Source organism: Anomaloglossus baeobatrachus, unplaced genomic scaffold (assembly GCF_048569485.1).
Source record: "Anomaloglossus baeobatrachus isolate aAnoBae1 unplaced genomic scaffold, aAnoBae1.hap1 Scaffold_3021, whole genome shotgun sequence".
Taxonomy (NCBI): Eukaryota; Metazoa; Chordata; class Amphibia; order Anura; family Aromobatidae; genus Anomaloglossus; species Anomaloglossus baeobatrachus.
Window position 1 is genome coordinate 47,743 of NW_027442448.1, and position 10,988 is coordinate 58,730.

The window sequence follows — 10,988 nt, forward strand, 5'->3', positions numbered from 1 at the left end:
TATATCTGACTAAAAGCCCCCAAAATATGAAGAACGGCCTATAGTTGAGTGTGGATATAAAATCTATGTGAGCAGAGCTAGAATAGAAATCACTGATCGCATTGAAGTCATTCTGACCATAAATCACCATGATATCAAGGTGAGGAGTTGTGTGTTACTGCTGGGAGGAAAGGGTTAACAGTGGAATATTAAGGTGCATTTCTGTGTGCAGTGTTACTAGTCAATGTAACAATTCAGTATGAGCTGCTCTTGGTGCCGGGGGAGGGAGATGCTCTCCTGAGCAAGATAGATGGGGAATGAACATGATATCTATATAGTGTAAGGCAGGGGGTCTCAAACCAGGTGATCATGTCTGATCAACTGGTTACATTATGTCTGATTACCTTGTCTAACAGTTTTTTCTCCCCTTTCTTTACCTTCCAGGTTCCCATAGTCACGTGAAATATCCCTGTTGCACTTGATTACGGCTCACTATTCACTATAGGATGTCTTATATCTAACATCACACTCTCACCCATCAGCACTCTATAGGTTTGTATAAGGTATGCGCTTACACATCCGGTCCTCCATAGGTATTTCCACTTATGTAACACTATCCCTATGATCACTCATAACTCATACCCTTGTAGTCAATTACAGCCTCCTCTCTCCCCCCCTCCCCTTCTCCCTTTCCATCTTTAATTTTGCCAGTACAATATTAGTTTACATTAGGCACACACTCACATATTCCTTTCCTTAGTGATTTATTGTAATTCACATTCACATACAATTCTCTATGCCTGCCCCATTACTACATTCATACCTACTTGACCCTATCCTGATACCCCTTGTCTCACCTTGTTGGTCCCTACACCTGTTATCATGTCCTTTCCTGTGTCTGTCTTGTCACACAACACATTTTAGCATATAACTTGTGCTCCTTATTACCTGTCCTGCCTATTAGAATTATGTCCATTATGTCCATGCATGGCCCAATGAATCAAGTCTGTACTTCATATTCATGGTTTAAGCCTTTGGGTTCCAATGTGCCCAGAGTATATATCCAGAAAGATTCCCTTTCTTTGAGCTTCCTAATTCTATTGCCTCCTCTGCGTATGGCTTGGACATGTTCGATGACTTGGAATGTTAATTGGATCACTGTGTGATTATGCGTCACAAAATGGTGTGGGACTGGTAATAGAATCTGCTTACAATGTATTGTTGACTTGTGTTTAGCTCAAAGAAAGAGAATCTTTCTGGATATGTACTCTGGGCACATTAGAACCCAAGGGCTTAAACCGTGAATATGAAGTAAAGACTTCATTCATTGGGCCGTGCACCATGTCACCAAGTGTCCAATTGCATTGTCCAATGGCTCACAATGGTTATGCGTTTTCATTGGATGGATAATCGAAGCCATGTTTTTTTCCTTTCTGTTGGGTTTGTTGTGTGAGTAGCCTATAGGATTAAGTTGGTTACCGCAGGCAGTGGATTTAACTTCCTGTCTTTGGTCCAGTGGTAGATGGATTGTCTGGTCTATGAGCTGTTATTGGTTTGAATGCAGGTGAATGCCCATGGGCTGCTTATGACTGTGTAAAATAGTATTGATTCATGATGGATTTCAGACTACATGTAGATATCTTCAGTCTTTCTATCCACATCATTTAAATGAACATTATCCATGCAGCTTGAAATCCATCCAATAAGAGAAGCAACCTTGTACAACCAATCTGATAAGGGCACAGTATATCCTAAGGGAAGGTTATGGCGGATGCAGGAAGATGCGCACTACACCCTACCATGCTCAAACCAATGGTTATCAACCTGCTCAGGACTTTACCCCATATTCCAGATGTGGCCTTACAAGTGATTTATAGAGGGTTAACAATACGTTGGGATCACCGGATCTAATCTCCCTTTTTATACACCCTAAAATCTTGTTTGCTTTAGAATAAACAATAACATCATAAAGGTATAAGATGACGCCATTATTAGCGTCACCATACCGCTACTCTGCCTTCTAAAACGGTCTCTGCTCAAAACCAAACATGATGCATTGCAGGCGGAGCGCGATGAGTTGCAGCAAGAAACAGTAGTGGGTGTGGGTGATAACACACAGCCCAGCCTCGTCTCATCACAACGTGCAGTGGAGGACTATGACGAGGAGGAGGATGAAGACATGGAGCAAATCTCCGGCCAAATTGAGGATATGACATGCACACCAGTCATATCCTCGGTTCAGCGTGGCTGGCCAGAGGACAGGGTAGATGAGGAGGAGGAGGAGGAGGAGGAGGACAGCATGTTCAGTCAACGTGTTGGTCAGGCTACTGAAGTCCTGGCTGTTAAGAGTCTGGCGCACATGGCTGACTTTATGGTAAGCTGCCTGTCTCGTGACCCTCGCGTTAAGAACATCTTGGCCGACAATCATTACTGGTTGGTAACACTGTTAGACCCACGCTACAAGGAGAACTTTATGTCTCTTATTCCCGAGGCGGAGAGGTCAACCAAAATGCAGCAGTTCCGGAAGGCCATAGTCACGGAAGTAGGCAAAGCATTCCCCTCACAAAACGCTAGCGGCATAGGTCAGGAATCAGTGGACAACCAAGGCGTACAGCCGAGAGAGGCACAAGTCCAATCCGCCAGAGGTAGGGGAACAGTCTTTAAGATGTGGGACAGTTTTCTCAGCCCCTCACGTACCACAGCCCCTGAGGTGCGGGGTAGTGCCACAAGAAATCCTAAGTTTGCCCAGATGCTCAAGGAGTACCTTGCAGATCGAACAACTGTACTCCGACATTCCTCTGTGCCTTACAATTATTGGGTATCCAAGGTGGACACGTGGCATGAATTGGCTCTCTACGCCTTGGAAGTCCTGGCCTGCCCTGCCGCTAGCGTTTTGTCAGAGCGTGTTTTTAGTGCCGCAGGTGGAATCATTACAGATAAACGCACCCGCCTGTCAACTGAAAATGCTGACAGGCTGACTCTGATCAAGATGAACAAGGGTTGGATTGGGCCAGACTTCACCACACCACCAGCAAATGAGAGCGGAATTTAAAGTTTGTAACGGGAATTTGCCATGTACCTCCAGTCACCCATGGGTACACACTTCTGGACTTTGGATAATCGCTGGACTGCTCCTCCTTCTCCTCATGCGCCACCATGATGACCGTTACAAGAGTTAGGCCTTTGTTTCAGGTATACCCCCAGTGGTAAATTTTTTCGCCCATTCTTTGCAGAATGGACATTACAACGACAGGAGACCCGCTCCTTTGCAATGGGAACAATGTTTTGAGGCCCTCATGCACGTCTCTATGCAGGGACAACGTGGAGCCTCCCAATTTTTGGCTGCCCTGCCAAAGGGCTATACTATAATACACCCACTTCCTGACAATGGACACTTAATGTTTTGAGGCCCTCATGCACGTCTCTATCCAGGGACAACGTGGAGCCTCCCAATTTTTGGCTGCCCTGCCAAAGGGCTATACTACAAAAGACCCACTTCCTGACAATGGACACTTAATGTTTTGAGGCCCTCATGCACGTCTCTATCCAGGGACAACGTGGAGCCTCCCAATTTTTGGCTGCCCTGCCTAAGGGCTATACTATAATACACCCACTTCCTGACAATGGACACTTAATGTTTTGAGGCCCTCATGCACGTCTCTATCCAGGGACAACGTGGAGCCTCCCAATTTTTGGCTGCCCTGCCAAAGGGCTATACTATAATACACCCACTTCCTGACAATGGACACTTAATGTTTTGAGGCCCTCATGCACGTCTCTATCCAGGGACAACGTGGAGCCTCCCAATTTTTGGCTGCCCTGCCAAAGGGCTATACTACAAAAGACCCACTTCCTTCCAATGGGCACTTCAGGTTTACAGGCCCTCATGCACGTCTCTATCCAGGGACAACGTGGAGCCTCCCAATTTTTGGCTGCCCTGCCTAAGGGCTATACTATAATACACCCACTTCCTGACAATGGACACTTAATGTTTTGAGGCCCTCATGCATGTCTCTATCCAGGGACAACGTGGAGCCTCCCAATTTTTGGCTGCCCTGCCAAAGGGCTATACTACAAAAGACCCACTTCCTTCCAATGGGCACTTCAGGTTTACAGGCCCTCATGCACGTCTCTATCCAGGGACAACGTGGAGCCTCCCAATTTTTGGCTGCCCTGCCAAAGGGCTATACTACAAAAGACCCACTTCCTTCCAATGGGCACTTCAGGTTTACAGGCCCTCATGCACGTCTCTATCCAGGGACAACGTGGAGCCTCCCAATTTTTGGCTGCCCTGCCTAAGGGCTATATTATAATACACCCACTTCCTGACACTGGACACTTAATGTTTTGAGGCCCTCATGCACGTCTCTATCCAGGGACAACGTGGAGCCTCCCAATTTTTGGCTGCCCTGCCTAAGGGCTATACTACAATAGACCCACTTCCTTACAATGGGCACTTCAGGTTTACAGGCCATCATGCACGTCTGTATGCAGGGGCATTGGTGAACCTCACAATTTTGGACTGCCCTGGCAAAGGAAAATACTACAAAGACTCAGTTCCTCAAAATGGGCACATTAGACTCAGAGGCCTTTATGTACGTCTCTTCTCAGGGACATCGGAGTGCCACACAATGTTTTACGTAAAATCTTTCATGTATTGATCTCAAAAAGTAACATACATTAGCTCTATCTCACTATTGGGTATGTGCCTTTAACATTTCCGCTATGAAAAATCATTTTGGTGTCATTTTGGAAGGTTTTCTGGTGAGTCCGTAAAAATGGCGTAAAACGCGGACAAAATTATTCAAAGCTGTGACTTTTGAGTGATAAATGCTTCAAGGGGTCTTCCCCATGCTGTTGCCATGTCATTTGAGCACTCTTCGGAGACTTTTGTGCCATTTTTAGGGTTTCTACATGCTGCCAGTGGTCATTTCACAAAAATACTCGGGTCTCCCATAGGATAACATTGGGCTCGGTGCTCGGGCCGAGTACACGAGTATCTTGGGAGGCTCGGCCCAAGCTTCGAGCACCCGAGCTTTTTAGTACTCGCTCATCACTACTAATAAACCTAAAAAATAAAAATAAATTGAATAAAAATCATGAATGTTGTGTTATAACAGGAAATTCGGTGTAAGAATGAATATCCGGGATGAGAGTTCAGCGAATGAGTTATAGAAATTGTTACAAAAAGGAGTGTGTACGGTTTATGCGTAAATTTTCAGAATGCGTACATGAAAATTATATGTATGTGAGAATGTCCCCCATGCTTTGTAAAAAGTTATTTATGAAAATGTAAATAAAATATATAAAAATGCCTAATTATTTATAATTTATGAGAAAGATATATATGTATGGAAGAATGTTATAAGGTGTCCAAGAACCATAAAGAAAAAGGGTGCATATATAATGTTAGAGGTCTAGAGTTTTACCAGGCTATATCACCCCTAAAGAAATAGAAAGAAGACCTTACTACCTGTGTACCCCAAAAAAAGCTATATTTCTTAGCCAGGATTATGGTGGAGATATGCACAAGTGAAATAAGAATATAAAGTAATACAATAAGATTATAAAACCAATATGTGTGCATTCATGCACCACCCGGTACGCTACCCTTGCCAAATTGCTCACTCTAGATCCCCACACGATCCATGAAGCCGTTCCCCCGGTCACACCGCCTGCTGCCGGTTCCCACTCATCCCTGGGGGAGTTAGGCGAGTGGTATCGAGAGCTACATGTCGGCACTGATGATACCCCCATACACCACAAGGAAGGGGTATACCGGGTGGTACAGGAGTATGAGCGGGTTTTTAGCAAGCACCCTCTAGATTTTGGGCAGATTAAAGGGGTTCAACACCACATCCCTACCGGTACACACTCCCCTATTAAAGAGAGATACAGGCCTATTCCCCCTGCGCACTACCAATGCGCCAAAGACATATTGAGGAACATGAAGGAGGCAGGGGTTATTAGGGACAGCTGTAGTCCCTGGGCCGCTCCGTTGGTGCTGGTTAAGAAGAAGGATGGCACCATGCGGATGTGTGTGGATTACCGGAAGATTAACCAGATAACGCATAAGGATGCTTACCCTCTGCCCCGCATCAAAGAGTCCCTGGCCTCGCTGAGAACCGCTAACTACTTCTCCACCCTTGACCTCACCAGCGGGTACTGGCAGGTGGCCGTGGCACCGGAAGACCGAGAGAAGACTGCCTATGGGACCGTTTTGCTGTACTTGGATGATGTGATTGTGTACTCACAGACGTATGAAGCCCACCTGGAGCACCTAGCCGAGGTGTTCGCGTCCCTTGCCAAGTATGGGATGAAGTTGAAGCCCTCAAAGTGTCATCTGCTGAAACCCAGAGTGCAGTACCTAGGACATGTGGTTGGTGCGGAAGGTGTCGCCCCCAACCCCGAGAAGATCACCGCCATCCAAGACTGGCCGAGACCGACCACAGTGAGGGAAGTGAGGCAGTTTCTGGGCCTGGTGGGATATTACCGTCGCTTCATTAAGGGGTACACAAAGATGGCTGCCCCCATGCAAGACCTCCTCGTAGGACAGACCAAGGGTGGTAGATCCCTAGTAGCCCCATTGGTGTGGGAAGAAAAGCATGAGGAATCCTTCCGCCAGCTGAGAACAGCCCTGACCGGAGAGGAAATCCTAGCGTACCCTGACTACAGCCGCCCATTCATCCTCTACACCGACGCCAGCAATGTGGGCTTGGGGGCTGTTCTATCCCAGGTCCAAGACAGAAGGGAAAAGGTAATAGCTTATGCTAGCCGAAAACTCCGACCGACTGAGAGGAACCCTGAGAACTACATCTCCTTCAAGCTTGAGCTCTTGGCACTGGTGTGGGCTATCACCGAGCGGTTCCGCCATTACCTGGCAGCAGCCAAATTCACCGCGTACACAGACAATAACCTGCTGACCCATCTAGATATGGCCAAGCTGGGCGCGTTGGAGCAGCGGTGGGTGACCAGGTTAGCCAACTACGATTTCACCATCAAGTACCGGGCCGGCCGTACCAACGTCAATGCCAATGCACTCTCCCGGATGCCCCACCTGTCGGAAGAGGGGCCAGAGGATGATGACCTCGAAGAGATCGAGTTGCCTGCATTTCACCGGCCATTCACTGAGAAGGTGCACGTCTACCAACAACGGGTGAACCTGGATCCGCTGCCCCGACAGGACTGGCAGGAAGCTCAGGACCAGGCACCTGCTGTCCGCCTGGTCAAGACTCTAGTGGAACAGGGTTCTGCTGGGATAGACCCTGCTGCCCCTGCCGAAGCCCAACATCTGTGGCAAGAACGGACCCGGCTATACCTACACCAGGGGAAGTTGTATCGCGAGCTGATTAATCCAAAGACTCACGAGAAGATCCGCCAGCTGGTGATTCCCCAGGCTAACGTGCCCACCGTCCTGCAAGCATACCATGATGGTGCAGTGCACTTCGGGTGGAAGAAGCTAGAGATGTTGTTAAGAGAGCGGTTCTATTGGAGTGGAATGCGGGAATCTGTGGAGGCCTGGTGCCGAGAATGTGGCCCTTGCGCATTGAGAAGGAAGGACGAGGCCAGCCAGAAGGCACCCCTACACCCGATCATTACACACCAACCGCTGGAGCTGGTTGCCCTTGACCATGTAAAGCTCACCCCCAGCCGAAGTGGGTACACCTACGCTCTGACCATCGTAGACCACTACTCGAGGTTCCTGGTGGTTGTCCCAGTTAAGGACTTAACCGGCCGCACCGCTGCTAAGGCTTTCCAGGCTTATTTCTGTTGACCGAATTGGTACCCGGAGAGGGTGCTTACCGACCAGGAGAGGCTGATTTGGGAGGATGGGCCTGGAGGAAAGGGATGGCCTAGGCCCGCCACTACCGTAACCGGTGGCGATCCTCCGGGGGTTCAGGGGTCCCCTTGGACGTGGGCCCCCTGAAAGAGACAGAACCCGCTCGGGCAACTTGGTGCTGGACTGGGGTCAAGGGGTGCTGCCCGCTTCTTAGGGGCAGCATCAGGGCCAGGTTGTTTGGGTGGGAGAAGAGCGGAAGCTGTACCGTTGTAAAATGTTTATGATGCTTTTACATGTTTTACCGTTTTATTCTTTTTCAGTTGTGAAAATAAAACCGGTGATGGACGGGCAGCCCGCGGACGGTCTGCATTTTGCTATAGGGGAATGTGGCGCCCTGGACAAGCCAGGTCGTCACAGGTACTACACCAACACACTCTACACTCCGGCTAGGCACACCGAAGCTAAACACAAATCCTAGTTGCCTTCCTCCAGGGGCTGATGTCCACACCAGGGGGTGGGCCAGGCGGTTGATCCCACCCACCGAGGAGTTCACAGTCCTGGAGGCGGGAAAAGGAGTCAGATTAGAGATCAGTTTTGGAGTTAGAGAAGTGAAGAGGAGAGGAGACTGACCGTGTCCGGGTGTGTGGCCCGGGCACTCAGCAAGGTTGGCAGACGGTGGTGACCTTCTGCAGGAGAGGCTGATTGGAGTGAACCGTACGGACCGGGGATGGGCGGTGGCCCGCCGGTACCAGATCGGGGAGTGAAGAGAAGCCAGCACCATCCGGCAGGGCCTACGGACCCCGACCAGGCTAGGAGTCGCCGTAAAACCGGTCAAATCCGTTAGCGACAGGAACCTCCAGGGTTTCCCAGCAGTCAAGACCCGATTGAAGGCAACAGCTCACACCGTAGAGGGAAGCACAGTCACCGCCAAGGCTACAGTTCCCAGGGCCAGAGCCTGCGGGCAAAAGGGGCTCCCTCAGCATCCATCCAAGCTGGGGAGCGGGTTACCGGTGGGAAGCCCGCTAGATTTTGGGGGAATAAAAGGGGTCCAACACCACATCCCCACAGGTGCACACCCACCCATCAAAGAGAGCTATAAGCCAATACCACCTTCACATTGCCAGTGTACCAAGGACATGTTGAGCAACATGAAGGCGGCTGGGGTTATCCGTGACAGTTGTAGCCTTTGGGCAGCTCTGTTGATCCTGTTAAAAAAGAAGGACGGCACCACTCCCCGTATTGAGGAATTGCTAGCTGCATTGAGAACTGCAAATTATTTTTCTACCCTTGATCTCACTAGTCACTATTGGCAAGTGTCCGTTGCTGAGGCAGACCGGGAGAAGACCGCCTTCGCCACCCCTATGGGTCTCTGCGAGTTCAAAAGCATGCTCTTCGAGCTGTGCAATGCGCCAGGAACCTTCCAGAGGCTGATGGAATGCTGCTTGGGACAAGATTTTAGGGTGTATAAAAAGGGAGATTAGATCCCGTGATCCCAACGTATTGTTACACCTCTATAAATCACTTGTAAGGCTACATCTGGAATATGGGAACCAGTTTTGGGCTCCACATTTTAAAAAGGACATTCAGAAGTTAGAGTCAGTTCAAAGGTGGGCAACTAGACTACTACAAGGAATGGAAGGCCTCCCATATGATGACAAGTTGAAAAAGTTATTAAGTGATTATTGGCTGCAATGGGGCTTTCTGGCTGGTGCCAGCCTCTCTTCTTAGCACACAGGAACCACAATCCCTACACCATGCTTCAATGGATTCTCTCATCCCAGCCCAGTAAAACTACATATTTTACACAGTCATAAGCAGCCAAAAGGGATCTATTCTATTCAATTGCAAATGATCTAGATAAGACTGAGAATAAGATACTGCACGGGACATAGCAGAGTTGGTCAAGTTGAGTGGAGATGAGTTTGCTATTTGGCACAGCTTTTTGCATCAATAAAGCAAGTAAAAGGTGTGAAAGATAAAAAAAAGGGTGAAAGTGTGAAAAGTGAATTGGCCAAATTGAGGTGCATATAAAGTTTTTGCTTTCTTTCAATTCACTAATGGGGCTCATTTGAATCAGGTGAATTGAGTTCTGCTTTTGGAAACTGGGTTAAGAAGGGGTGCACCGGTCCTGGAGGTACTGCAATACCAGGTCAATGCGTGGAGTGGACAGAGCAAGATTTTTTCCATCTCCTTGTTCTAAAAATCCATTTAATATATGGTCCCCAGAGAGGGGACGTATCAGATATTAAACTGATAAGAACAGATTTAATTTTTTTTTTTTTCTGTTTATCAGTAGGACTTCAAAATAACAAAGGTGATCGCCTCCCGTTGCCTGGGAACCGTCCAGGCACAAGAGGGCTATGTGTCACCAGAAGGCGCACACACTTCCTCAAGGCCGGCAGACGTGCAATCCCAGGCACCTTCCAGTACCGACCAAGGTAGCGTCCTCCGAAACTACACTTGATCTTAGCCAAAAGGCCGAGAAGCTATAACCCGAATTGGTTACGGCCTTGAGTGGCACCCTGGCCTATACCGGACACATCTTAGGGAGAGGGAGACAAACCCACGCCTACAGAAGACATTTTGTCACCCAAGCCAACCCTTGAAAAGGCTGTTTTGCAGAGCAAAAACAAGAAGAATGGTGCTTTTTGCAGCCGCCGCCCACTGCAATGAATCTGAATAACTCCTCCTTTTGGACACAAGCACCTCCCCTCCCCCTTGCAGTCTTTCCAATTCATGATACAAAAAGACGGACGGACAGGACAGGACAGGACAGGCTGCCTGACTTTCCGTCACTGCCACCCTTTGCCATCCTTGTCCGTAGAAAGCCCTTTCATCATCCCCAAACCCTAATCTTTTCCCTTCCCTTCCCAGATGCGTCTCAATCCCTTTCATTAGGAAGTGAGCGCAGCCTTTTCTCCGTTCTGCACATGCGCGACGTTAAACACAAATGCGCAGGCGTGCGTTCCATTACCCTCACTGCATTCCACTCCCATACAGGAAGTGGGCGCAGCTATTACTACGGTCGCACATAAAAGAACCCACGGCCACCACTGCACATAGCTGACTCCACCACAGGACACCCACTTCTACACCAACGCAGGTAAGACAGGATCGGCACCTCTATGCTCCCGTTACAATCAGGCTCAGTCACCATGTGATAACGCTCTCAACTCTTTAGTTGCAGGCTCCCCTTGCTTCACCTCCACTGGCTGTGCTGCCATTTCCT

General features: G+C 48.7%; 1 pseudogene; it reads right to left on the reverse strand.

Moving 5' to 3' along the window:
• Positions 1–9,871: 9,871 nt before the first annotated feature.
• LOC142268474 (U2 spliceosomal RNA) lies at positions 9,872–10,078 on the reverse strand (annotated as a pseudogene).
• Between the last annotated feature and the right edge of the window lie 910 nt (positions 10,079–10,988).